General features: G+C 40.0%; 1 long non-coding RNA gene across 2 annotated transcripts in view; it reads left to right on the plus strand.

Annotated features, from left to right (window-relative positions):
* Positions 1 to 24,764, plus strand: part of LOC134417051 (uncharacterized) — a 111,732-nt gene that overhangs the window by 21,515 nt on the left and 65,453 nt on the right. For both annotated transcript variants that reach the window (XR_010027491.1, XR_010027490.1), the window contains exon 2: positions 411 to 619. This is a non-coding gene — a long non-coding RNA (uncharacterized LOC134417051). The remainder of the gene's footprint in view (positions 1 to 410; positions 620 to 24,764) is intronic.

Consider the following 24,764-nt stretch of genomic DNA (forward strand, 5'->3'; position numbering starts at 1 on the left):
TTGTTTTTATACCCATTAATTATTGTTATTCTAGCCAAAGCTTGCAAACTGTTAAGCAGAGGAGTGTGCAAGAAATCTACAAGGAAATTGAAGAAGGAAGAAGAAGCAGCAAATGCCTGTGAAATTAACCTGGCTGATCTAAGCCACTCCTCATAAAGATTCCCTTACCAACCCTTTACCATTTCAGTGGTCCTCCTTTGGGCACTCTCTATAGCTCAGTGTAGTTTTTACGTTGTGGTGCCCAAAACAGCACACTGGCTTTGAGGTGAGGGCACCACAGCACAGAGCAGGGTGGGACAATCCCCTCCCTTGCCCTGCTGATTCCCCTGTCTGTCCACACAACCAGGGTTTCCCTGTCCCAGGAGCAGAACCCAGCACTAACCCTTGTTAAATTTCATGTGGTTTTACAGGGACTGACACCCCCTGTGGAACAGGCTGCTGCCCAGAGGGCAGAGGTTACCACAAACACAGGTGCTGAAGTGAACACTGACTCATGAAGCTCTGCATGCAGGGCCCAGGTGGGCTTGGATTCTTGCTGACCTACAAAGAATTCCCACATCGTGGCCAGTTTTCAGCTGGCATAGATACACGGGGTTCTTCCTGACCTCACAGTTTGGAGGTAAGAGATGGGCACAGTGCAGTGCCATGCTTTTAGCTGGTTTAAGAGTCTGCTGGTGTTAGCTCATGCTGAGCAATCAATTCAGGCAGAGGGCTGTGACTTCTCTCTTTTCCTGCCCTGAGCAGCAACTGGGTACAGGGAAGAATCTCTCTTGTGGTTACCAGGCCAAGGCAGTGGAAGTGAGTTGCTCAGGATTTGAGAATTTGATTTATAATCCTTTTTGTTACATTGTTTTTAAGAGATGGTTCACATATAGTTCACATATAAATCTTTATAAAGTCATGAATGTCCTATAAATCATCTGTGTACATGATGGGTTCTGCAGAGAAACAGATACTTTAAGACTAATGTAAAAGCTTCATTTAGGAAAGCTCTATGTGCACATTTTATACCCTTATACCTACTGATTTATTTGAAAACAATTGAAATAATATAAGAAAGAGAAAAAAAAAACAGCAATGCTTTTTGGAATAAGCATTGAATATAAAAGATCAAGCAAACATTGTTGCACTTGATATTTTATCCAGGGTTTCAAGCCCATCAGGATTTAACATTTATTAGAGATTAATGCAAGGATGAGGGTAAACATGATGGTAATTCAACCAGAAACAGGGCAATTGTCAGAGGATGTTCTCTCTGCATGTGTGTAGCATGTCACCTCCTAGAAGGAATCAATCAAAAGTGAAGGCCATGGAAAAACAATCCCAAATAGCATGATCCTGTTTGGGACAGAACCACAGGTTGTGCAAATTTGCAAAGCTCAGTGATTTTCTGAGTTACTAAAAGAGGGGATCTACCTATTTGCAGTTTATTTTTTAAATATGTATTTGCAAATGACAGAAGTGTTAAGTTCAGTGTGCCTGATTTTCTTCTCACTTATGTCAGTGTCAACCAGGGATATCTTCACTGAATTTACTTAACATACTTCTCTCTGCCCTCTGGCTTCCCTGTAGCTAGTCCTAATTAGAACTGTGCAAAGAGTTGGATGGGTAAGTCACTCTCTAAAAAAATAAGATTAAAGAAATATTGAAAAAACCTTAGATTGAATAAAGGGACTGAGATGCCATTTTGTGCCAAAGAGATCTTATCTTGCAACTGAGAGCATGTTTACCTAAGTAGCAAAGACTCAAATGACTTTCAGGCTCTTGAGTGATGTAAGCAGAGATTCAGAGAGGTCCCATCTGTGCTCCAGGCCAGGTAAGAAGCAGTTTGGATGTGGACAATGCATACACCTCCAGTATCTGAGGTGTATGCAAAAACTGAGAAAACCTGCTTTGGGTTTGTAATAGCACCTATTTCTTTACGTGTTGTCTCCCAGAATATAATGTGCTATTGTGGAAATGTCAAAACAAAATATTTCAGTGTTCTAAAAAGTTTTTTGTTCGTGTTTGTTTGGGTTTTTGTGATACATAAATATTGTAACATTTGTGGTGATGGATTGTTTCCCTGAAAACCTCTTTCATGTAGGACAAATAAGTAATTTGCTAGGGTTGTGGGTTTGGTTTTTTTTTCCTTTTTTTCCCCCTTGAGTAATAGTAATTTGCATCTGTGTAAAGCAGAAAAAAAAAAAGTCAAAGCAATGAGATTATGCTGAAAAGTGCCTGATACAAGCAGGAGGAGAATGGGAACTGACTGACTGATGGAACTAGACAGCACCTCTCAGCTCAACTAAGCAAAGGTCCATTATTCCTGGGCTGCTGCATCAGCAAAGCAATTAAATTAAGGAATTCTACAGACTTCCCACATAGTTAAAAGGAACTAAACCAGATTGAATGTAGAGCATTACACACCAGGGTAGGAGAATAGGAAGGGTGGGGTTAGAAAATGAAAATCCTAGGGCACAAAACAAAGAGAAGCAAAATGCTCTGCAAGGCCAAGGAAATTATTATTATGATATTGAAAAAGAAATGTTATTACTGTTTGGAGGATTTAAATTCTATTTTATGAACCCTGGTTTGTATTTATGACCTTCTGAGATCTCTGCTAAGATAACTGTGCTCAATTCTCCGTGCACCATGAAGTGTTTTCTTAGACCATTAGTGCCTATATGGGTTGAGTGTGTTGTTAGTAGTAAGGGTGGAGATACAGAAATATCTGGCTGTTCCATAAATAAACACTGTACACCCTGTTTGTGGGGACTGACCAATATCAGCTTTTTTCTCTGAGCTGTGAAGCTGCAAGCATCTGCCTTCAAGCTGCATGACTCCTTCAGGGACTTCTCTGAATCCAAGTAATCTCCTTGAGCAATGGATTCATTTGATGGTTAACAGTATTGCTGCCAAGAAGAGATTTGTCATATCTTTAGGCTAAGAGGAGGAATTCTGCAGTACTAGCTAACTCCTCTCCACAGGGGAAATCAGCATATTCTTCTGGATATGCTGCAGTCCTGTGATCAATATATTTGTTCACTTTCAATCCTACATGTGAAAACCAGCATTCTCATTTTGAAAACAGCTGCAAGCAAACAGTGACCTATATATAGGATTTGTCTCCTTTCCAGCTTTATTCTTAACAGAATTTATGTGGAATTAATTGTAAATAGCTGGATTTGAAGGTGTCTTGTGTTTTTTTGGAGGAAAGTTGGCATTTAAATCTTATTCTGCCTAGCTAGTCAATAACAATGTTCTTAGCTTCTGAAACTTGGACAGATTTATAGCTTCAGCAAACTTTCACATTGCCATTTTTAAATACACATCATATATTTCACAGATCTTCTCAGCAAAATTTTTAGACGTGCCAACGCGATTTAGAAGTCTAGAGCATATTTAAATACGACTGAAGCATTTGGGAAAACAAACCCCAAAGACTTCCAGTAAGATTTAGACCATCCACAAGTTAATTTCCAAAATGTCACATGTGCCTGGATGTAAAACTATCCAGTGCTGTGATACATATGACAAAGACATTCATCTTAAGAGCCCAAGTTCTTAAACTAGTGGATGATTGAAGACATTGATAACTTCCTGCTGCAAGGGCCTGTCAAGTCCATGTATTTGTGGTATTCAGTATATGGAAAAACAGTGAAACACTGACAGTGCTGGGAAGATCCCTGAATCTTGTGGCTGCCCATCACCTGGGGTAACAAGCAGAGCACAGACATCTAACCCAGCCCAGTGTAGCAGCAGTTCTCACGTACCCACATATAGGAATAAGGAGCAAGGAGTGTTTCTGGTTTCCCAATAAATTGATTGTGTTCAGACGAAGTACAAAGTCTGTTCAGGCTCAAATGCCCCCATTTGCTGAGAGAGAGGACCTTAGAGCTGTCATGTGTGAGGAATTTTCAGTGCCATCAGGAAAGGGATCTCTGAACTCCTCCTTCTGAGGGTTGTTCGCTGCACATGGGAGCACTAAGAGGTGGCTGAGATGGAAATAAACAGCTGGGAGAAGCCTTTAACTCAGCTAAAGCTGATCTCAGCAGAACCCTTATCCCAAACCTTGCCTTGGGCGTGGGGATCAATGCCTATTCACAAAGAAATGGAGCTTGTTTTGAGGTGTCTCTGTCTCCATTGATGGATTCCAGGCTGCTGGGTTAAAGACCGTCTCCATCGGGTTCCAAAACCCAGTGAGTGCTGCAGCCAGGGAAGTTCTCCTTCAGAAGTAACTTTCTTCTTTCTTTCACTTCTTTTCTTTTCTTTCTTGTTTAGGGCTTAGCTAGGTGCAGGTTGGGACTAAGCCTGCAAGCTGTCTGCTGGATGTTTTTGTCAGTTCCACAGCTGCAGTGAGAGCTGTAAAATGATCAAACACATCAAATTTCTCGCAGTGTCCGCAAAGACTACTGAAGCTCACAGCTCTTGAAAAGGCTTTCAAGGACCCTGGAAGCCCTGAAGATACTTGAATGGAGCTAGGCTTTTAGACTGAACTGCAGAAAGCCTCAGTTGCTGCAAACCCACTGGAACCTGAAAGTGCCTTTTTTGCTGACTGCTCCAGACTCTCAGACCCTGGGAGCCTCTCTCATGGCTTCAAGCCACAGCTAAACAGCATAACCCACCTGGTTGTTTTAACAAAGCTGGCATTTTAGAAGCCACAAGGCCTAGGAAGACTGTCATATTCAGCTCTAGAGATTTCCTCCTTACAACAGGATGTTTGGGCAAAATTTCTGCAGCTCAATAAGTAACAAAAACCTATTTAAACACCAGACCCAACATTTTATGGTAAAACTGGACTGTAGCTTGTTAAGTTGCAGCCACCTTTATAATGCTGCCTGATGTCTTTCATTATGTTTTCACAGCACTTATTCCAGTGGAAAAGAGAAGAATTGGAATGTATACAATGTGGGATGAAAAGACTATAAACACTAAGTTGACCTATCCCCCTTCAGTTACCTTTGTAATTTATGCTTAGTACTAATTAGTTCTAAAAATTCCCATATTTTTACCTGCAGGATGTTTTGGAATTGCCTTTTCCTGCAGATATTTGAATTGGATGACTGCTCAAATTACACGTCTCTCTCTGAACTGTTATGAATTAATGGGAATGTGGACAGAACTTTGCACTTATGTTTTTGTTCAAAGTTAATTTGCACAGCTTTTATCTTCCTGGGATCTTTTCTGAATTTAGGTTTTAGGATCACAGCTAATCCTGGAAATAATTTCCAGGTACAGTGAAGATGAAGTCATGCTTGCCCAGCCTCTGTGGTGAAGTGACTAGCTCTTGGATGAGAGGGAGGCAGAGGGGATTGTCTGTCTGGGCTTCAGTGACACCTTTGATGATGTCTCCCATTAGACCCTCACAGAGAAGCTTCTGATGTACAGATTGGGGGAGCAGACAGGGAGGTGGATTGAAAACTGGCTGAATTTCTGGGTCTAGGGGGGTGGTGATCCACAAATCTAGCTGGAGACAGTGCCTAGCAGAGTTCCTCAGTGACCAGTAGTGGATCCAGTCCTGCTAAACCTCTGGATGATGGGGCAGACGGTAGCCTCAGCTGGTTTGCTGGTGACACCAAACTGGGAGGAGTGGCTGTCACACTAGAGGGTCATGCTGCCATCAAGAATGGCCTCAACAGGATGGAGAAATAGGTCAACAGGAATGCCATGAGGTTCAACAAAGGGAATTGTGAAGTCCTGCCCCTGGGGAGGAGCACCCTCATGCACAGGTGTATGAGGGTGGCCTCTTCAGTGGAAAAAAGCTTGGCAGAAGAGGACCTGAAAGTCACAGAATCACAGAATCAATTAGGTTGGAAAAGACCTCTGAGATCATCGAGTCCAACCTATGACCAAAGTCCTGGGGGACACCACGAATCTCTCAGTATCAAAGTAAATAACTGTACAGATTCCATTTAGATATCTGTTATAAATCCCACATTTTTTATAAGGTAGGTGTAAATTGACCTGAGGGCCATCATTCAGTCCTCAAACCTAGATGACATTTACTGCATCTTGGTTTTCATATCCAACTCTTCTGAACTTGCTGTTAATTCCTCCTACAACTTTCCAGATGAAAAGGCCTTTTCTTAATAGCAAAATACTGATCTGAAAATGTTTCATAATATTTTTTAGGGTAGGATAACTTCACCTGGGCATGTTCCAAGGAAACTTTTCTTGGACGAGCTTCACTTTTTAAAGCGAAGAATCGCAGCGCAAATCTGTTTCATCATCTAAAATGTAAAGACCATTTACATAAGGATAAGCAGGGAAAAGGACAGAGTAATCAGGATTGCAAGCATCTGAAAATAAAGATAAGACCAGATCTAGATCTAGTGGTATAAGCTTTCTGTGTGGTGCATCTCAGATGATAGAAAGCAGCTGTAGAGTGGTACAGCCAGCATTTGTGATTCACTGTGTCAGTGGAGCAATGCCAGAGAGTTCTGGTGTATCAACAAATCCAGGGCAAGTGGCAGCTGCATCCTTCTAGACAGATAAAGCTTCTTCTGCTGCAAGTAGTGTGAAGGAAACATTTGCATGCACACAGCAGGGTATTTGTTTGCATGTGTACATGCATGGGTGTTTACACGTACACACACACAATTCTGTGACTGTGGTAGGCCTGGTTATACCAGCTGGTGTTACATTTACCCATCATCTCTGCTGATAAGAGCAGTTGCCTACAGTCTTGCTAAATATTAGTCAGAAAGCTGAAGTCTTCCACATCATCAATAATCCTTTTTGGACTCAGGCAGAATAAAGGAGGAAAATTACAAACAAAACAAAATCCAGATGCACATATTAGGTAAAAAATTCTGGTGTGTCTGGGCATGTGGAGGAGAGACTGGAACACATTGTCTCTAAGTGGATGCTGGGACTGGGAGGATATGTAAAATGAACAGAGTACCATGAAGGGATGGAGGTTCAGGGAGTGGGACAGTTCGGAAAATTGTTGCAAGTACATTTGTTGGTATACATGGGGGCAGCATGAGAATCTGGAATCTGGAATATGCATAGATAGGATGGTTTAGGGCTGCAGATAAAATGGAATAAGATATAACATAAAAGTACAATAAAGAAAGATCTTAGAGCAGTAGGGAAGAAGACAATCATAGCAGGGGTTCAGGAAAAAAGACTGGCCTAAGACCAGGAAGGGGAAGGAAGTGTGGGAGTAGGTCAGTACTGGATAGGCCTGTGGTCCAATAACAGCCTTCAGTTGGGTTCAGATATGTGAGAATGTAAAAAAAGAGGGAAGTCTCAAGGAAGAGTAAAGACTAAACTGACTGGCCAAAGAGCTACGAAGCCTTTAAGTCATATTTGTTTGCTTTGTGGGAAATGATGGGTGGGACACTGAAGCGCAAATTATCCTTGCTGGGACTGAAATATGCTCAGGAGAGAGTGCTACTGCTAATTTCAGTTGCTAGGCTCAAAATAATCTCTCTTAATCATCCATGAACTGTTGTTTTTTTTCCCCTGAGACTTGTAATTTGCTAATCTCCTTGTTGATTTTCTTATATACACTGAGTAGAAGAAACCAAATTTCAAAACACTCCACAAAACATTCTAGAACTATCTAATCTTTCTAAAAAATATGTTCTTCATGGTTTTTTTTCCTCCCTTGTGTTGAACAGCAGTATTCTCAGTACAGGCTTAGCTGTTTTGATTTAAACAAATTATTTCTGACTCTGCCTGGATAGCCCTAGCAGGGAAAAACCCTTAATCAAGATGTTTAGCAAAGCTATGAGGCACTAATAAAAGATCCTGAAAGAGGGAATATCAAGCATCACTAATTACAGGAAATGCTGGAATATTTATAGACACATACAGAGATATTTGTAGAACAACCTCTAGGCTTTAAACTTTCCTGGCCTAATCTCAGCGGAGAGACCCTTTCAAGTGATAACCTAAATATTTTGGTTCTGCATGTTTATAAGCAGCCCATGGATTTCCTTGAAAAAAAGTGAATGGAGTCTGGCACATGTTTGAGGTTGTGGCTGACTGTACATTTTATTCATTAGGGAGTATATTTTGCTATAAATACTTTATTTGTTTAGAAGGAACTGCATTTTGACTTTGATTTTTTGAAAGATAAAGCTGAAGCAATAGTTTGTAGTCATGTTTTATTATCTGCTGGAGCTTCAATTAGTGCCTAATCCAATGATTGCTGAAAACACTTTTGATTCAGAAACAATTTATTTTCTCATATTACCAACAATGTGACACTTTGGGGAGTTCTTTGCAGCAGAACTCAGTGAAGTCACACTAGAAGAAAATTTAGCTTGATTTAGGTTTTTGAGCATTAGAACCCTTCATATTGACCTAACAATTGTCCAGGGTAATTCAAAACATATTTAGAATGGCTAATTTCACATTCAGCCCTAAAAGCTGCATTTAGGCTTGGTGTATGGTATGGAAACACAAATCACCAGGTATGGAAAGTCAGTGATATTGTGGTGATAACCAGGTGCTTAAAAAACAGTTTACAAGCAGAACTCTTATCCACAGAAATTACATTCATTTTCCAATTATATAAGAGCTCAAAACCTGTTGTTTTAAACATTAAATCTTATTATAGATTTCTGTGGATTACAGGAAAAAGTGCATTCCCTCCACACTCAGTTTGCCTTTGGGTGGGAAAGGAATGCTGTTATTCACAACCATTCAAGCCATGATGACGATGCCCATGGATCTGTAAACTCCTGTTCAGACCCAGGCAGCAGGAAAGGGGCTGTGTTTACTCATCTGGCTGCAGGGAAGGGCTGTATTCCCTGCTACAGAACACCCTGCTTGTTGCACACCAGCCTGTGCCCCAGGAACAAACACTGCAGCTGAGGCGCATCCTCAGGCAAATACCCCAGAGTTCGACATTTACTGAGGTGTTACCAGGAAATGACCTCTTAGGGCCTAAGAAAACCTAAGGATAGAAAAAAAAAAAAAATCCGATATTAAAATTCCATCTTCTTGGACAGTCTTAACCACTCCACTGAATTTTGTGACAATGTCCCTTTACACCATCTGAAATCTTGGACCATGGCCTTTTAGGGTAGGCATCAGTTTCTCCAAATTGCTCACCAAGAGGAAGCACAGCACAAGATTTGCTGCTGTTCAGCCAGATATTTATCATGATACTCTACTTCAGCTGTGTCCTGCTGCTGTCAGGCATCATCTTAATGCTTCTTTTTACCTAAGATAAATAAATTGGTGTCGTCTTGAAGATTTAGCTGCAACTGCAGTTTATAGGTAAAAAAAAAATGATAGCTTGCAAGCAAGTTTCTTAAAGCAAACAAAACCCCAAAACCCTCATAACACTCCCAAATTATAAACTTCAGGAGAAATTAATTAGAAATAGTAACCAATAGCAGTAGTGAAAATAGTGACCCTTGAAAATATTAGAGGTCCCCTACTATTCTTTAAGTCAAGCAAATATAGGAAAAAAAACAGGTATTGGCATTTCTTTTACTGCTTACATGAGCCATAAAATAAAATGCTTGGAAAATACCCATATTAAATGACAAATGAGGTAATTTAGAGCACAAATAATACTTTATTTATCAGAAGTGAAATAATATAAATCAACCCTTGCAACTTGTGTATCAATCTGCTCTTTGGAGTAAATAGAAAAATAAAATATTTCCTTAAAAACACTCAGATGATTTGTTTCAGGGCTCATAAACATCTTTTATGAACAGCAGTTTAGTAATACCTAATGTTAAGTAATACCAGTGGTGCTGTAACTAATCTAGACTACGCATGCCAAAGAAATAATGTTGCCAAAGAAATAATGTTTAGAGAGTTTTATTAGACTGATCTAATTGAAAAATGAGATCTGTTGTAGGGCACAGAAACATTGTGAAGCTTGTCTGTTTTTTTTTTCCAAACTGATGTGATGCTATTGTTGCATATATTGCTTTAAAAGGCACAAAAATGCTGAGGGCAAGCAAAATGTACCTGGGCTTTTTGAGGCTGGGTCTTGAAATCTCCATCCAGGGGGTACAAGCCAGAAAAAGTGAGTGGGGTTCCTCCTTTCACTTTGGTGCTCTCAGAGACCTGAGTGAGCAGGGTGGGTAGGTTGAACCCCTTAATGCTTGGAGGAGTGCAGTATTTGAATATCTGCAATGCCATTTTCTGATCCTTCTTAAAACAGCACTCTGCCATGATGCACACGTAGGCTGGCTGTAGTTACACTTTTTACGCGCTGTGATAAAATTCCACCATTAATTAACAGAATCCCTTGCTACTCTGCATTCTGTCCATCCACTGATTCCTGCCCTATACTTTATACTGTATCCTTGTAAGCATCTATTTACAGCCCTTATCATGCTGAAAGCAGGGTCCATGACTATGTTTCCTACCTCAATGACTTAGGAAACAGCCCTAACACTGGTTTCAAAGGCACTGTGGTGGTTTCAATGACTTACTGTGTTGGAAAGCCTGAAGCAGAAAAAAAACCATGCTACCCAAGATAGGTAGGCTGTTTATGCTGGGAGTAGGATTCAACTCATTCTAAGACAGATTTATAGTAGGAAAGACTAAAAACTTTTTTTTTTCTCTCCTCTTCTGAGTATGAAAAATATGTTTGAAATGTGCCTTACCTAGATGCCACTGATATCTGCTGTGTCTTTTTGTAATTTATTACATACAAAGCAACATATGTCAGCTCCAGCAAGCAAGATATTTATTTATCAAATGAATGAATAAATATATCCATCACTATTCTTTGAAAAATACTGGGACATATAAGCCAGGCACTTGAAAGCAACATTATAGCAACAGAAACTGTAAGCGATAGCAATAATGCTGGAAAGCTTTTATCAAATTAAGTGAAAGGTTTGGATCAGCTCCCAGCAGCTACAGCTTCATTTCTCAGAAACCAGCGGCTGGTTACCTGCAGCACCTTTGCTTGCTGCTCCAGCAGAGTCCTCGTGTCCTGAATGGGTGCTGGGAATTGCTCCCAGGCTCTGATCAGTCCCACAGATTGAGACAGTCTCACACAGCTGGGAATGGGTATGGATTAATCCTTTCATTGAAACAGTGGGATTTGAAATAGGAGTTGCTAATTTTGGTTGGCAGTGTCTTGACGGAGGGGAGACAGGCAGATTCCTTCTCCTCCATTAGTTCCTGTTTCTCCTGTTTTATTAAAACAGCTCATCATATTTGTAAGCTTCAGTGAACAATTCTTCTTAACATACTCCCACACAAGGATCCATCGAACAACTTGCATTGTCTCAGCTATTTTAAGGATAAACATTTCTTCAGGAGTGCTCATGAAACCTGCAATTGCTGAAGTTTTAAAACCAATAAATATCACCTTCTTCAGTCCATTACAGGGGGTAATTTCTTTGCTGCTTGTTCAGATACAGCTTAGGAGGAATAACTTATAAACAATGTTAGAAACTAGGGTAGCACAGTAGGACCTTGGCTCAGGAGTGTGTTAAAAACAGTGTTCATTCCTGGAAGGAATGTTAGATGAAAAAATATTAATCAGTTACTAATGATACAAGTAACCTTTAAAATGAAGGAATCATCTTTCTCTGGATTTATGTTTTTTGTTTTATTTTTCATACTACTTAAGCACAAACAATATTTATCTAAATCAGACAAGTTGTTAAAAGAATTCTAATGGATAATACAGAGAGAATTTAGTAAATAAAGATTATGTAGAGACCAATTTCCCGAAGTGCCTTGCTCCCTTAGGCTTATTCCTGCTTTAAAATAGAATTCAGGGATGACTTAGGCTTTTGGGAGCCTTGCATCTCTAATAATTTGTGGGAGTAAGGTTCCTCCATCTCTGAAAGTGCATTGCATTCCAGCTGCCTTAGGTAGCTCTAATGTAATTTGCTTGGATGCAAAAAGCAGTGGAGTAGCTTTGCATGGCAGTTTGCCCGGACTAATATAGCAACTTCTAGATGTTAATTAGTCACAGTGGAGCTCCACAATACAGCTTGTTTGTTCAGCACTTGCTCAGGTATCTTCATGCTGCACAGCTTTATGGCATATAGGTATAAACCTGGGCGCTTCTAAATTTGTAATTTCTTGCCTGAGAGGAAATTGATGTAGAAATACTCATGCAGATTCCATGTTTTGCAGCTGCCTGCTGATTTCCAGATCCGGTGCTCTCAGTCAGGACCAAACCTTCCCTGCAACACCTCACTCCATCAGCAGGGAACTTTTGACAGGACTGGGTGTGAGATGAAACACTTTTTAGCTCCTGCCATGCCATGCTGTTAAAATGGGAGTCATAAACCCCAGCTCTGTCCTACATTGCTCTGTTGATGTTGCAGAACTAACTTAAATGAAGCATAATTTAAACATATTTGGAGGAATGGTTGCCTTGAGTAAATGATTCCCAGCAGAATCTGTAGGAAGAACCCTCTGTAAATCCTTTCTATCTATCTTATAACTTAAGGAATACCTGTAGGCTTCCTCCAGGGCTGTACTCAGCATCCAGTTTGGTAGCAGAGCTGCAGATACAGTGGGAAGCTGTAGAGATCCAGTTTTACTCCAGTTCAGCTCTGTTTGGGATGGTTCAGTTAGGAGTTCAGCTTCTCCACTGGAGTTAGGATTAGATACAAACTCAGAGAAGCATTAAGTGACCCACATTTTTCACTCCTTTTTTCAGTTTTCAAAGCCCCATCTGTTGCCTTTCCCTGTTCATTAAGCTAGGAATAATAACAGGTGTAATGCTTAAAAAGATAATATTTTGAGAAAGAAAGGGCAATTTCTATTTGGCCCTTTGTCTTGTGTAATTCCACTTTTCTCTTCTCTGTGTGTGTAGCACTGGTGAAAGGTGCCAGACTGACATGCTTGGGGAATGAATAACTCTTTTTATGCACAGTTGGTGTCTGAGTACATCAGAGGTTTTGGGTTAGCAAATCTCCTTAATCCTAAGAAGCAAATCGCTAAAAGATGTTGTTGGTAAATATTAATTATTTTCCCTGAGATGGAACTCAAAGTCAGGGAGGAAGAAGATAAAGAAATATGGACTTGCCTGATAATTCTGAGCATATCACCAGGAAAGGCCTCTCTGCCAGGTTGATAAGGGAGTGTCCTGATCTCTCATCTTGTTTTGAATATGCCTACCAATTTCCTATCAAATGTCACAGCCTCCAACCACTCTGCAGCTAACCCATGCAGTGCAAACACAAAACTGCAAAACACTTAGCCTTTAGCTCCTCGGTGGTGCATTTCCTTTAAAGACAAAACAACTGTGACAGTTTTTCTTAAAATGTGAGTTTTCTACTCATGAAAAACAGCAGTTCAGATTTCTAAAAATAACAGTCATCTTTGCATGCCAGAGCTGAGAGGTCTAAAGGAATGTGCCAATTAATTGACTAGGGAACTTAAAAATGGAAACCTGTCAGATGGATGTGTCTGGACCATAGATCAGGAGGAGAGGAAGGTGGGGAGCAATGTGTGTGCTGGCATTTCTAACCAATCATGCAGCTTGGGGTAGGCGCTCTGAGCCAGGTGATACTAATGGGGAAGGAGCTATTGCTCCCCATCCTCTCTCCTTTGCCAGTCTTAACTGACTCATTGCTTTGGAAATTCTTGGCTAACATATTCATTCATTTCTCACAGAAACTAAGTGTTGCAGCTAGAAATAAAACAGAAAGCTCGTAGTGACAGATCTATGGAGAATTCATAATGCATGATTTCACGTCTCAGAAACTTCAGAAAAGTTATAATTTATTCCTTTTCCTGCTCTGCAATATGTCTAATACTCTGGTATAAAAACCTGCGTGATCCAACTGCTCATGTTAACAGCACTGTTGAGAAATATTTGGTGGTTATGAACTCTTCACCCCAGCATGCACAATACCCAGGACACTGGGACCAGCTGCACACCTGGAGGAAGAATGGGCCACCCTCAATACAGCAGGGAATCTGAAGGCTGATTTGTTTGGTGTCTGTGCCCTTAACATTCTCCCTGTACAGCTCACACAGCTTCTAGCTCCATCCTGGTTCCTCTGCAAGTTTTCTGGGTGAATAGAAGGCCATATACTTGCTTTTCAAAATTATGAACTGTTGAATATTGGAGCAGTGCCTGTGTTGAGTGGCTCTGGCTTCCCTCACTCCCAGTGCCTAACAAGCTGAGTTTTACCATGGTGGTGGATCTCCTTTGAGTCTCTTACCTATCTCTACCAATATTTTTTATCAAATGCTTGTGAATCTATCCTTGGACTAGATTACCGCCTGTGCTCCAGTAGAATTAAGCAGCTTTTTAGCAGACTAATTTAGCATCTCATGTATTAAATTCATGTTTTTCTGAGCAGGTGTCAGAATGTTTTTCATGTCAAACACTTGGACAGCTTAAGACTACCTTTGGTGATGACTCATTGTCTTTCAACCCAGAAAAACCCCAGCACAACTTTTTCTCCTTGCAAAACTGACTTTTTAAGAGAACCTCTTTACAATACACATCTGATCTAGATAGGTAACTTTGATATCACCTCCAAAAAAAATTCCCCATCAACCCCAAATATTTTGAATGCAAAAATTCTTTCTGGCAGTTATGATTGATAGTGTCTGAATGCAGGTACCTTCCTTCTCTATGTCTTTACTTTCAGTTGACTGCATTGCTGACCATCAGCTCCCATAATGCACAATCCTCAAGAGAATGAGTTTATAATCCCTCACAGGAGTCAGTTAGCTCTAAAGAGATTTTTTGCAGAGGAGAAATGTACCAAGAAGAATTAAGGAGCCACTTCCCAAAAGGCACTGCCAGAATATTTCAGACAAAACCTTTTTTTTCACTTGAGGAAAGTATTTTAAATTTTGGGGGTAGACCCATTTTTGATACCCAGCCAGCATATTTGTGGATGCTTTTCTTATTAATTATTCAGTTTTCCTGTGCATCCTTCTTGCCAGCAAAACTCTTAGGCTGCAGACAGATATCTGAATGCTTTGCAAGGACAGTCTGCACTGACAGCATAGAGAGCAGGATGGAGTCAGCCAACTCAACCAGCTGCCATAGTGCTGAGCTGTCCACAAACACAGAGGCCTTCCAGAGATGGAGTTATGACTGCAAGAGTCTCACAGTCAGCGTATTAATTTGGTTTATTGGAGTAATGTGTCTGATGCCATATGGTGGAGCTAATCTTGTTTATCACCGCTTCACTGCCCCATCCATTTGGTTCATAGTAGGAACTCTCACACAAATAGCTACTGCTGAGAACTTCTGCAGAGACAGAGGCAGGTGTGAGTGGTCTGGGGAGGCCTCAGGAGAGTGCAATTGGAGGCTGAATAGAGAGAAGAAAGTTCATCCTTTCTGAATTACACCAAACCACCCAGCATGAGATAGATAAACAGCTCAAATCTAAAAGAGACTTCCAGTGGACTTAGTAAACATTTCACCTCCAGATTTTTAGACTTCAATCAGAATATTTTATTAATTATGGAAGGTTTGTCTGTAATGAAATTCTTTACAAATTCCTATGTACTGATGCATATTGGATCCAGTCTAATTCTTTAATGATTACAGGTTTCCTATTCATACCTGTAAGGTTAATTCCCAATGCAGTAATTATGTTGCCTCATCTCACCCATAACCTGCCTTTGCAGTAGTTACTGTTATTTCACTGCCCACCTTGGGCATCTCTGCTGAATTTGATGCTCACCTCAGTTATCAGCAACAGAAGATTAGCCACTGACCACAGAAATTGCCTGTGAAAGGTCCATGTCTTGATGTATTGCTTGGCAAAATAAATGCTAGATTGGGTGTGGAAACAAAAGACCTTTTTGTGGGACTTGACAAGTCTTTGAACACACTCAAAAGGGCCAAATGGCTTTTTGTTACAGCCTTGAGTTGGCAGCAGAGTTTCACCTTCTACAATTTTGCTGTCACCTTTTTATTCTCATGTATTTCAAGAGGTGCAGGATTACTCCCCGTGTTAGATTTGCCTCTGTTTGCCCCCTGACTGAGGGCGGGCACTCACCCTCTGTGCTTCAGCAGCCACTGGGAGAGCGTGTCAGGGTACCAGCTAACAGAGGGATGTCAGCTCCTTAGTTCCATCAGGAACTGGTGTGTGCAGCAGCTAATTTACTGCTTGAACACCTTGATTCAAATGGGTGAACCTGTATAAAACCTTTCTTTTCACACTGCACCGTGAGTCATGTTAGGAAGGCTGCAGGGTGCCAGCTTTCTAGTGTCTGTGAGAAGCAGAGCAGTGTTCACACTTCCCAAAGCATTAGTCATTCAAATCCACCCTCAGTCTTTCTCATGTCATACATTTATTTGTGCATGAGCAGGTAAGCTCAGAATGAGTTAGAATCTCTTCTTGGAAAGAGGGAGACATGCAAGACAAGGTTTCAAATAAAAATCCTGCAACTTCACTGTTGTGTGTTTCACCTCTACCTGTGGCACCTGTAAAGCTATCAGGTTGGAAGAAACAGCAAAAGCTGTTTGCATGTTTTTGAGAAGTTTTCCTTCTCATTCTTCTATTATAAGGAAGAGATCATCCCAATATTTGAGAGAGAAAAGGATAAAGTTCAACCATGCAGACCCATCCTCCTCTTTCTGGCCTTCTTGACACCCACTTGGCTTTCACTCCTGAAGCTTAGTTACAGCTGTGTAATCACTGCACACAACACACCAGCTGCAAAGAGAGCCTGGATAGCTGCTGCTGTCCTGTGCCAGGACAGGGTGAGGGTGAGGAATAAGAAACCCAAGAAAAAAGGAGGACATTTTGTTTCTCACCCCTACAAACAGTGGCTCTCTGATGTCAATTCCCAGAGAGTGAAAACACAGCAACAACTTTAGCTCTGTGCTGCAGCCCAAGAATGAGCAGTGCCATCAAACCTGCCTGCTTTTGGGTCTGATTCTGCAGGTTTTACACCTGTGTAAATATCAATGTGCACATGTATATTTACATCACCTGAAGACAGTCAACATTGTAAGGGATGTACAAAGTCATGAAGGGATATATCTCATTCTACATTGTTTGGAATTAGACTGCTGAGGAACAAGGGTTAAAATATCTGCATAATCCCCAATCCCTGCAAGCAGTAATCCTTTCTCTATCAGCACAGAAATGCACAGAAAATTAAAGGACTGGCAGTACCCTGCCAGAACAAGTGCTTTGTTGCTCAGACTTGTTTTTGGAAGAAAACAAATTCTAGAGAAAGGAGATTTATTTCCTCCAAAATTATCCTTTCTTTCCATACACACACTGACAAGAAGTAACCTGTGAACAGTGTACTCCAAACACAACACTAAAATGAGGAACAGAAGAGCAATACCCATTATTTGGAAACAACAAAAGATGAAGGAGAAATTGTATCTTCAGCAATCCTAAATCCCTCTCCAAGTGTGAGGAGGGCAAGCAAGCAAAAAATTCTTTTGCAATTTCTTCCCTCTCCCTCTTTGAAGCACTGGCATCACAGAAACAAGCAGCTATGATGTCTCACAGGCCCAAGATTATGTTGTGCTCTAAACCTCCTCCTTCCCACCTCTGGAAAATTTGTTGTGCTGGCTGCACCCATTCTCACACAGAGTGTTTTCCCTGAGACATCAGTGTCAATGAATTTGAATGAATGAATGAAATTTTGCTCTCATTTTTTCAGACACTTGAGAATGCATTTGAGAGACATTTGTGATGGTGTTCACAGGGGTCTTAGGATGAGGGAAGAGATGAGGATCTGACTCCATGTTTCAGAAGGCTTGATTTATTATTTTATGATACATATTATATTAAAACTATACTAAAAGAATAGAAGAAAGGATTTCCTCAGAAGGCTAGCTAAGAATAGAATAGGAAGGAATGATAAGAAAGGTTTGTGGCTCAGCTATCTATCCGAGCCAGCTGACTGTGATTGCCCATTAATTAGAAAGAACGAACATGGGCCAATCACAGATGCGCCTGTTGCATTCCACAGCAGCAGATAATCATTGTTTACATTTTGTTCCCGAGGCCTCCCAGCTTCTCAGGAAGAAAAATTCTAAAGAAAGGATTTTTCATAATGGATGTCTGCAACAGACATTGGACAAAGGAGCAGGCAGGACCCAAAAGATGCAGCACCAGCCCATCATCCTTCCCCAGCTGACAGCTACAGAGTGGTCTGGTGGTGGGAAGAGGTGGCTCCCAGCATCCCCCAGCCCTGCAGTCCATGCTGACTGCCAGCTTTTCCTGTTCCTGGTCCATTACTCTCCCAGCTCCAGCCTGCACAGCAGCTGTCTCTCACCAGAAAGGAACTCTTTTCCTTGACCTCAGTGACGCACTTCAATGAAGAACAAAATGCCACAAACCTTTATTTTTTTTCCAAGTAACACAAAAGAAATGTGACAAGGTGGCTTAAAACTTTGTCAAAAATCTTGTTTTCTGTAATTAAACTTGAGTGCAGATGCTCATTGTAATTTCAGGAAATTACTTAGGCTTATTTAGCTTTACCAACCACAGCTCTTTTATGACTAAGAGCACCCTCAGAAAATTTCTCCTTAAAATTTTCCCCCACTGAGGACTACAGACAGTGAAGTTATTTTAGAGTTGTCAAAGATAATTTTTGTGGATCAGATGATATATAGCTCATTGTCTAAGCCATATCTCCAAGCTTTTGATTACCTCTTGGCTAATAAGGATTTCCTCACAGTAACCAGCTAGAGAGTATTGTGTTAAAAAGAAAAAGGCTGAAATAATGAGCTGAAAAAAAAATGCATGGAAATGGTGTAGATCTTCTATTGTGGGACCTATATTTTTTTCTAGAACAATAAACAAAGGAGAAACATATTTCTGGCTAAAATAATTGTGAAAAGCTCATTCATACAAGTCCCACTGAAAGAAAACTTTCATCTCTAGATTCAACCTCCATTATCTGACAGATAATGGAACTATCTGCAGGAAATGAAAATCCTGACAAAGATTAAATGTGGGATTCACCTAATCTAACTTCATCTCCTTGGAATTCAGGTGACTAAATTAAACCCATCCTCTTGGCTCTCTATATTGAGTATAGAGTGGGAGAAATACCTCCAAAGACAAATTAATATTCTGTCTTCCAGTCATCTGTCTTACACAGGTATGAGTTGCCTTCAAGAGGGATGTCCATCTCTGCTGACTACTGAAAGAATCCTGACAGGCTTGGTAGAAAATTCTTGACTATGAAAGGCCAAGTAGGCTCAGTCCCATGGGTCAGGGTGAATTGGTCATGCCCAGGAACAGTGGAAGGCAGTGGTTTGTTTTGACTTGGGGAATAGCCTAGGACAGAGCCCAACACTGATTTGAAGGCATCAGATACGAAGCACAAACAAATTTGTATCCTTTCTCTGCTACTGCCATAAAATATGGTATTTTTTCTATTAAAAATGCAGTGGTGTTGTCTTGAAAAATAGTTGTCTTTATGAAAACATAAAGAGTTCTGAATTCAAATACATGGACACTGAGAAGGTTTTCGTCCCCCTTAACTCACTGACTTCATTTTTTACTGTGAGTGTCAAAGCAAAACCTCTCTGTAGACACATTCACTCCTACAATGTGTTACGGATTTCCACTGGTGAACCATTAGGTGTTTTGCAATTAACACAGCATGAAAGAACCATCACTTCTGTGGATCTCTGAGTTCACACTTTCCTCTAATGGGAGCCAAGATAAATTGTTCCAGTTTCAGTGTATTGGCTACCAAATTGACCCTGATCCATAGCTCACTTCAGGCTTCGGTAATTCCAATAATCTTGCAGTAATTTTGGATCCACCAATTGAAAATGTCTAAAATTCAGTCATGCTTCTCTAGGAGCTAAAACCAGAAGAAAACCACATATATTCTGCTCAGGTTTAATTTTTTTTCCTTCTCTTCCTGTGAAATATAAGACCATTTCCACATCCATTTACACTGGTATTTTTCCCGGAGATGAAATACTGCAGAACCTGACCTGGTGCCTTAAGGCAATTCCTTAATGATGGAATTATCTTTATTAACAGATGACATAATTTCTCAGAGTGCAGAATGCAGAGTAAAGAGAGGTGAAGGGACAGAGGCAACTCTCTTTATGCCCTCACCATATTCAACAAATCTTGTCCATAGAGGAGACTGACAGTGCACTTTCTATTCTGGGTCCATTTGTATATATTCTTCAGAAGAGGCAGCACATGAGTGATGCTGCTGATTGCTGCTGTCAGTTTTCAAGGTGGATGCTAAAAAAGAATGGATATTTCTCAGCACCAAAACTCACCTCAGTGAATGCACACTGTAAAATTATTGTGCTCATGCTGGGTATGTAGCACAACATGTGGAATTCCTGGGTCATAAATCTTAATAGGTATGGGACGGGGCTCTGGGGAGTTTTGAGGATGTGGGGCATAAATTTCACAGGTCCTACAGAGCAGCTGGTTACAGCTAGGTCCTGAAATGGTGACTATGAATAAAATCAAAAAGTGATTCTACCTGAGTTCCTAATCCTGGTGAGCAGGTATGAACTGAGTGCCACCCATATGGCAGGAGCTGTGAGCAATGATTGGCATAATGGTCTGTTTGTATTCTCCCAACAGCCCTAGGAGCAATTCCATATAATGAGATTCAAAGCACAGGGGAGGTGCTGGAAGGCAGTTTGTGCCTGAGCCCTGTCCTGTGTGAATGGCATGGAAGTGCCACACCAGTGGGTTTTGGTCACATCAGGGAAAGAGTCATCAAGATGTTGGAGGATGGAAATGGCAGATCAGTCCATCACTGGTCTCCAATATCTGATGCTTTATATATCTCCTTTTAGAGCTACATTAAAGGTGCTCAGAGCACCCTTGTTCCTCCTGGAGGTCAGGCCTGGCTGCTGAGGCTGAGTCCCTCATGCTCCAAGGTGATCAGGAAAAGCCCAGAGCAGCCTTTGGGGAGGTTACAATGAGCAGGACCCATCTCATTTCAGGGCACTCCTCTTTCAGCTCCCACCTGTGCCAGAGATCTAGCCACATCACAGTAAAATACTGGGCTGTAACAATAAATAATTAGTAAAGAACTGTCAGAAGAAATATCTAACAGACAGACAGTATTTTTTTTTTTTTGGTAGAATCAGATTCTTCCATATTCTTGCCAGCCTGAGGCATTTTTATAGGAACTTTATCCAAACCAGGACTCCCTCAGGAACTGAAATTTGAAAATTCCAATCTTGCTTGAGACACCCCCCTCCTCCCATCTCCCCTCCCCCAGGTTTATGCTATGTGTTTTCCTTTGTCTTGCTGTTTTAAGGTTGCATTCTTTGGCTCTTGAGATGCTCATGTATTCTCTGCCTGGGGTGCACACATGGAGCAAAGGGGCTGGGGACAAGAGCCTGGTTTGGGATGTGGCATCCCGCTCTCCTCCTCAGCCTCCATCTTCCAGTCAAGGAAAACAAGATCATTCTGGCAGTAACCTGATTCCCAACCAGTGCAGAAGAAATCACTTGCTTCTCTCATCTCTGTGAACTGCAATATCCTGCAATGTCTTCCCACATATTCAGGCATCACTGTTGGATGACACAAGGCAGGATTTCTTCGCAGAAGGAACTTAATGGGTAGGAAAAATACTGCCTTAGTGTGAGGCTTCCTGTTGATTTACAGTAGTATCTGACTTCTCCCAGGGTGTTTTGTCTCTGAGGAATTTTGAGAATGAATCTCTGTTCATGCTAATTTTGATATCTACTTTATGTTCTAACACTCCAAGCAGAGTTTGTCGTTTGTCTTACTGGGAGCTGGCCAGCAGCTGGCAACTTTGCACCATTGACCTCCAACAGAAAGAAAGCCAAATCCAGCTGAAGTTTGAGTAGCACTTCTTGGAGCATAAGAAGTAAGCTAGTTTTCTTCTTCAACTGTAAGTATCAGATGCTTGTTTATTGAAAAAAAAAATTAGTTAAGGGTGACAATTTTTCATACATGTCTTTAGAAAAAGGGTGTATATATCAGAGCCATGATCTCATGTATCATAAGTCTTCCAAAAGTAAACCTGGGAAGGATTTTAATTATCCTCCTAGTCCCATACCCGGCACTGAAAAAGGCAAGTAATATGTACTGAGGCCACCTCTAACAGATATTTGATTTATAATCCCAGGGAAAACCAATTCTGCAGCCCGTCTAGGCAACTTGTTGTAGTGCTTCCTTACACTTAGGAAATTTTCTCTAGTATCTAACCTAAATCTTTGTTTCTGCAAATTAAGACAATTACTTCTTGTTGGACCACTATTGAACTGTCTGAACAATTGATTGTTCTTCTGTGGTGTTACTATAAAAACAAAACAAAACTAGTGGGAGATTAGAATCATATCTTTGTTTAATCTTTTCTAGATTAAATAAATCCATGGTTTTTAGTATGTGCTCCTAAACCTCTTATTTTTTTCCAGTCACCTTTGGACTTTCTCTATATTATCTATTATCTCAATCTTTGTCACACTCTTACAGATTAAATGGCCCCATGTTTATTTTATAGTCGAGTCTTTAATAACACGTCACATATCAATATGACTTTTTAAAAATCATGCAAAATTTTCCTCCTTAATATGTATTTTATTTGCTGTATTCTTTCAGATATTATACTGGTTTGTAGCTGAAGCTTTTTTTTAGACTCAGTGCTGGATTTCTTTCTTTCAAATGGAGCATCCTTCATGCTTTTATTAAATTTCATTTGCTGATTTCAAACCAAACCTCCAGTCTACTCAGATCACTCTGTAGTTTGTCATCTGAAAGTACTATTTCACAGATGAAATGCCTTCACATACTGCTGTGAAGCACCACTGACCTGAATAAGTCTTCATTTCAAGGGCTTTTTTATTGAGATTCTGGATGAGGTCCAGGTATGAAGTCATTACATGGTCAATTATTTGCCAGTCTGCCACAGCAGTGTTTCAAGCACATGTGCTGGTACTTTATGTGTGTGGGAAATAACATGAAGAGGAAGAACTTTAAAATACAAAAACTGACATTTCTGCTTTTCCATAATACTTTAGAAGAGTTTTTATATTTCCATTTTTATTTATATATATATAAATGAATGTGTGCACCTAACATTGATTTGCCCACACACTGTCTGTTTAGGCTTTTGGATGTTTCTGACATTAAAAATCCTTCTCTTCTACTATTTGGTTTTCTTAGGCTGCCTCAGGGGTCTCTTGCACATAAATAATATTTTTTCATATGGTCTTTTTTCTTCTCCCTGCAATTATCTCTTCAGACTAATGAGTACTTGAAAGAGAATTGTATCTGAAACCAATGGGGGTCAATAGGGGTGACTCAGTATTATGCTAATTTAGTTCTTGAGTTCTATTATATATTGTCCAGTTCCATTCATGTTTAAGAGTGAAGAACAGAAGCTTTTGTGTTTCAATGTTTACATGAGTTTTCCCCTTTTGCTGAAGCATAGTGGTTGATATTTGCATTTAATTAAGGTTTAACTGGAAGGGATACTGGAGTTGGCTTCATTAGGTTTGAAAGGTGTCCTTGAAGCAAATAGATATTAACATCCTAGCTAAGAGAGAAGCTAAAGAAAATAACAGTGATGAATTAAAAAAATAAAAAAATAAAAAGAGAGAAAAGAAGAGAGAAATATCTTTCACACATCACAGGGTTTTCTCCAGATTTATCACAAAAATGAAAAGCACTTTGAAGATGGGAAATTGCAAATGCAGAAACTGTGTCTTCGTATCTCCAATACGTGTAGCCACATGCTTCAAATGAATGTGACTGATAGAAGTGTTACCAGAAAACTGCAGCCAAGAATCAAAAAGGGACTGCTGGATTTTAAAATGTGTGATTCATTTTCGTGTCATTAAGATGAGAAATGTGTTTTCTTTTTCCCCTTCTCTCTCTGGTGCTTGAACCATTCCTTCTCCTCCTTTCTTTGGAGGCACATTTAAACTTTGGTGTGTGTGTTCAAGCACCTGACTAGGAGGGGCAAACCATTTATTTTCTTTCTTTAAATGCCAAAATGTCATAAATCCCCACCTACATGTATTGTCTTAGCTTCTGAAGATGTTAAGAGAGGTTTCCTTCTGAAATGTTTTTCTGGAATATCTGTGCAAAAATGACTGATTTAAAAGCAGTAAGATATACTTACTTTGGTAATGGAAGACAGACAGTTTTCAGAACTTTGACATTTACAAGTTTGGCAGACAGTTTTGCCTTCTAAAAGATACTGGTTTTCAGAAAATTCTATATTACAATACATAAATCCACTTCCAGGCAGCTCATAATAAACATCAAAACTGAAGCATGTAAAATCTGAAGCTGCATTCACAATCCTTACTGAGATACCAGATTTCAGTTTTAATCCATGTTGGTTGCCAAGGTCTTAAGACCCATAGTACATCTGATCAAATTTTCTGTTCATAGGATAAATTTCCTTTAATGCTGTTGTTGGTTTCCTATCAGCTGAACCATTTCCCCAAGGAATTAATCAACAGGATGACATTCAGAATAAGCTTCTTGGCAGCTGGAATGAGAGGCATAAGTGTCAAATTGGAGCTACACAAAAATTTGTATTTAATTTGATTGAGATTAAAAAAATAACACAAAATATTTTATAAGTATAATTTTTATCATTTATTTTACTATGTTTCTTATCTTTTATCATTATTATTTTATGTATCATTTTAACTATGTTTTTATTTATTCATAATTGTTTGATGCTAGCAACAGATCCCAATTTTGTGTCAGAGTACCTAATACTTAGAAATCCTTAGAGAGGAAATATAATAACAACAACTGACTAATTTATTTGCTATGAAGTAGAAGACATTACATTAATATTTACTGGACTTTAAAAAGATAGTCTTTGTTCTTGTAAGCAACCTGAGCAATCAAAGAAAGAAATGCAAAAGTTCTGAGTAGAAAGCTGCAGTC

The sequence above is a fragment of the Melospiza melodia genome, chromosome 4 (assembly GCF_035770615.1).
Source record: "Melospiza melodia melodia isolate bMelMel2 chromosome 4, bMelMel2.pri, whole genome shotgun sequence".
Classification (NCBI taxonomy): Eukaryota; Metazoa; Chordata; class Aves; order Passeriformes; family Passerellidae; genus Melospiza; species Melospiza melodia.